This window comes from Gekko japonicus, unplaced genomic scaffold (assembly GCF_001447785.1).
Source record: "Gekko japonicus isolate JY-2015 unplaced genomic scaffold, Gekko_japonicus_V1.1 scaffold5166, whole genome shotgun sequence".
NCBI lineage: Eukaryota > Metazoa > Chordata > Lepidosauria > Squamata > Gekkonidae > Gekko > Gekko japonicus.
In genome coordinates, this window is record NW_015162630.1 from 43,684 (window position 1) to 48,323 (window position 4,640).

At 47.7% G+C, this 4,640-nt stretch overlaps 1 pseudogene; it reads right to left on the bottom strand.

Annotated features, from left to right (window-relative positions):
- LOC107106369 overlaps nt 1-4,640 on the bottom strand; it is a 52,185-nt pseudogene that overhangs the window by 36,986 nt on the left and 10,559 nt on the right.

The following is a 4,640-nucleotide window of genomic DNA, read 5'->3' on the forward strand; positions in this document are numbered from 1 at the left end:
CTGAAAGAAAGGGAAACTCTAGTGTGATATGACCCTTTCCCCAAATACCAAATTTTGAATACAGTAGCACCTAATGACTATACACGCTTTGGGAGTCAGGGCTCCCTTCCTACTTGACTCAGGGTGGAGATCTCTCAGTCTTTATATCCCAGTCAGCGGGTGGGAGGTTTGTTGCAAAAACGGAACTCAGGATGCAGAGGTACCCATGCACTTTGCAATCGGCTAGATCAGAACGGAGGAGAACTGCTTAGGGGCAGTGTTCCTTCTAAGCTGAGTGAATGTGAGCTAGACCACAGTTCTTTAGCCTCCGGCTCACACATTGTTGCCTTAGCTCGGGAAGGAGGGCTCCGGAGCAAGCAAATTTATGCAGCAGGCAAATCGCTCACTCACAGCTTTAATGCCAGCAGCTCACAATGTAGAATTTTTGCTCACAAGATTCCACAGCTTAGAGGGAGCATTGCTTAGGGGCAGAACAGACACGCTTAAGAGGCAGAAAATTAGTTTTAGATCTAAAGAAAGAGGCAGGGGTCATTTCATGCAGGAGCGCACAAGAGCGGAGCTCCGGCAGTAAAGAGCCCAGGGGGCGGGCACATGCAACAAGCCCCACCCCCTGCTCCCAGCAGCCCTCAGTCAGAGCAAGAAGCAGACAGGTAAATTTGCAGAGCCCCCCCGGCCCCCGGGTCCAAAACAGTCCAGTGGCATCTTTAAGATCAAGGTTTATTCAGGTACAAGCTCTCCCTCCTCTGCGAGGATAGATCTGCACATCCCCCCCCCACTACAATCCAAAAGAGTCCAGTGGCGCCTGAGCGGTGGGTGTTGCCTTCTGACACACTTCCGGCAATGTCAGGGGTGTGTGGTATATGCAAATAAGTTATGCTAATGAGTTATGCTAATAAGCTCCTGTACTTCTTTTTCTATGAAATGACCCCGGAAAGAGAGATTTTGTTTTCCTTTTTGAGTTTCCCTATGCTCAGATGTCTCAGTGGGCAAGTAGGCTAGGGATGGTGGCAGTGCAGAGGCTGGGAGGGCGATATTGCTGACTGGCACCCCTCCACAGCCGGCCCGAGGGCTGATTCTTTTACAGTGTGGTTGCCAGCCGACAGACTGCAAGTCTAATTCAAGCCAGATGGGGCAGCAGAGAGTAAACTCCAGCTGTAAAAGGAATGGTGAGGGCAAGAGTTGGGGAAGAGGGCAATTCCTCACTGTCTTCCAATGCTGCCTCTAAGCTGTGGAGTCTTGTGAGCAAAAACTCTACTTTGTGATCTGCTGGCATGAAAGTTGTGAACAGGCAATTTGGCTACTGCATTAATTGGTTTGCTCTGGAGCCCTTCTTCCTGAGCTGAGACAAAAGATGTGTGTGCCGGAGGCTAAAAAACTGTGATCTAGCTCACACTAACGCAGCTTAGCGGGAACACTGGTAAGAACAAAGTAAATCCCTCATTCTCTGTCATTGTACCATACTTGGCATGAATATACTGCAAAAAAAAAAAAAAAAAGACCATGAGATCAGGTCCTGAGCCAATTTAGCTACTCTCTGGCTCCGCCATCCACCGAAAGGGAGACAGCACCCACGGAATCAGAAAGAGGTTGAAATCGGAAAGGCCTCTTATTATTACAAGGGAAAGACAATAAGATATTTCAAAAAAGATGGTTTTGAGTATATAAATGGATTGAAGGACAATGTACGTCATGGACTCACAATAAGATAAATGTGTGTATGAAGATAGGCAGGAACAACACGTTATTGCAAACAGTATTGTAATTTAAGAATGTAGCTGATATACTTGTGAGGATGCGAAAATTACAAATGAAACTTTCTCTTGAACAGTTAAACTTAAGGGATAAAAGGATAAATAATTTTGCATAACCGACTATGTTCAAAGTCATATTAGCAATTTTTTATTCTTATACGAGCTGTTGTTATGATCTCCTATTCTTGGGGTTTTAGTTAGTAGTGGTTTGCTTTTCTTTTTCCTTAGATGTAGTTACCTTTCCCAATTTTTCATTGTAGTTTGTAGTATATAAAAAAAATGCAATAAAAATCCTCTCCGGGGGGCAAAAAAAAAGAGAGAGGAAAGACGTGTTGCTGCCAACCAATATAAAGAGAATTCATGCCACACCGTTCCTCATCACTATGTATGGGTGCGAAAGTTGGGCAACGAAGAAAGCTGACAAGAAGAAATCAGATTTGTTGAAATGTGGTGTCGGAGGAGACGTTTGCGGATACCGTGGATTGCCAAGAAAGGCAGATAAGTGGGATCTAGACCAAATCAAGCCTGAACCCTTCCTAGAAGCTAAAATGAATCAAGAGAGGCTATCGTGTTTTGGTCACACCATGAGAAGACATAGGTTACTGGAAAAAATCAATAATGCTGGGAAAACTGCCTCGTGTCCAAGGCTGGAGATCTACAGGCACCACTTCAGCAACCACAGCTCATCCAAGCTCTTTTGAGGGGAAACACAAATGATGAGGATAAACAAGGCCCCAGACATTCACCAGCCCTTGGAAGGAGGCGCAGGCAACACACAGTCCCAAGACAGATATCTTCAGCCCCTACCTGCCAATCCTTCCTCTTCGTCAGAGCCCGGGAGAAACAGCCCTTCTTCTTCTTCCAGCCGGGATATGAGGTCAGGTTTGGCAATCAGAGGTCCTGTTTATCAGGGGAGAAAAACCCACAACATTAGACCTCTTTTGTGTGCCCACGAATTCAGTAATTCCAAGCCAGATCGACTGTCCCTCCACAAACATACAACAGGGAAGAAATACGGTGGAATGGAGTCAAGACACATCCCTCTTTTGTTATCCTGAGACTCTGTAGAAGAAGAAGAAGAGAAGAGATTGGATTTATACCCCGCCCTTCATTACCCAAAGGTGTCTCAGAGCGGCTTACAAACTCCTTCCCCTCCCCCTCCCCACAACAGACCCCCTGGGAGGCAGGCAGGGCTGAGAGAGCTCTTGACAGAAACGGCTCTTTCTCAAGGACAGCTCTGCCAGCACTACGGCTTGCCCAAGGTCATCCAGCAGTTGCAAGTGGAGGAGTGGGGAATCAAACCCGGTTCTCCCAGATTAGAGTCCGTGCACTTAACCTTAACTTAACTTAAACTTAACTTATGGAGCTGCGGTGGCTCAAGTGGTTAAGACGCTGAACTGCAGGCTGTGGAAGGTCAGTAGTTCAGCAGTTCAAGACCCGGGTGCCGCAAGACAGGGTGAGCTCCTGTCTCTAGTTCCAGCTCCTGCCAACCTAGCAGTTCGAAAGCAAGAAATTGCAAGTAGATAAATAGGGACCACTTCGGTGGGAAGGTAACAGCGTTCCGTGCGCCTTGGTGTTTAGTCATGCCGGCCACATGACCACGGAAACGTCTTCGGACAGCGCTAGCTCTTCGGCTTTGAAACGGAGATGAGCACCGCAACCCTAGAGTCGGGCTCCACTGGCTTTCGAGCAAGGGAAGCTTTACCTTTACCTTTACTTAACCACTACACCAAACTGTGGTGGTTTGGGAGGGAGGAGCACCTGAAAAGGGGAGACCACCACCCACACTGGGGTGTGTGTGTGTCTTGCAACCGTAGCTGAGTCCCAGACCGTATAATTTATTTATTTATTTATTTTTAATTCAATTTATACCCCGCCCTCCCCGCAATGCATCGTCTCCCATATCTCTTGGGGGGAGGGGTGTCCTGTGACAGTGGAATCCAATCACACAGTCTTATTTGCTAGCTCCAGGATTCAAGTCACTTATTTCCTTTGCCCACCTCTGTTTGGAACAATGCGAACTGTGATCTGAGATTCACTCAAAAACAAGCGCTTAGTAGTTCCTTGCAGATCTGTTAAGAGCCTGAAGATGAGTTTGTCCGTTTGTAACTAATTCAGGAAGCAGACCAGGTGGCTCACTTGAATGTGCTCAGATGTTTAGCTGAGGACAATCCCTTTACGCTTTCAACATTGCCGCAAAAACGGACCATTTCTTGTTGTCAGAATCTGAAATGATCTTAGCCAGTCAGGATCGTTTGCTTTGAGAAGGCGCTCTCTTGCAAGGGGGTATCCAGAAAGCTGATTGTGCATTTTAAAGGGTTTGGGCAAATTTTTCCCTCCGAGTCTAAACTTCTTCTTCCTCTTGGGCCTTTGGGCACCTCTTCTCTGGGAATGAAAGCCAGGTGGAGGGAGAGGCTTTAAGCTAACCCTTTCTCTATCGTGTGGGGCAGACGGACAACTATGTGTGTGCTGGCGTAACACTGGCAGTAAAACACTGGCAGTCCGGGGCCTGTTCCCCGCCAAGCTGAGATGGAAACGCCCGCTGAGAACTGGAATGACCAAGAAAAGACAACGGAGTTCCTTCCACAGCCACTTCTCAGCACCATTAAGACCAGGACCAGACTGGAGGGAAGCCCCCTGCTTAGACTGCCCCACCACCGCCTCCAGTCCTGGCCTCCCCTGGCACCTCCTCTGATGCCCTCTCACATGGCCCAGGCCCAGTACTGCCAGGCAAGGAGAGCACAGGACCATCCTCACAGCAGAGGGAGGATGGTGGAAAGAAGAAAGGAAAGAGGGAAAGAAATAGAAGGAAAGAAGGAGGGAAAGAAGGAAGGAAAGAGGGGATAAAAAAGAAGGAAAGAGGGGATAAAAAGAGAGAAGGAAAGAGGG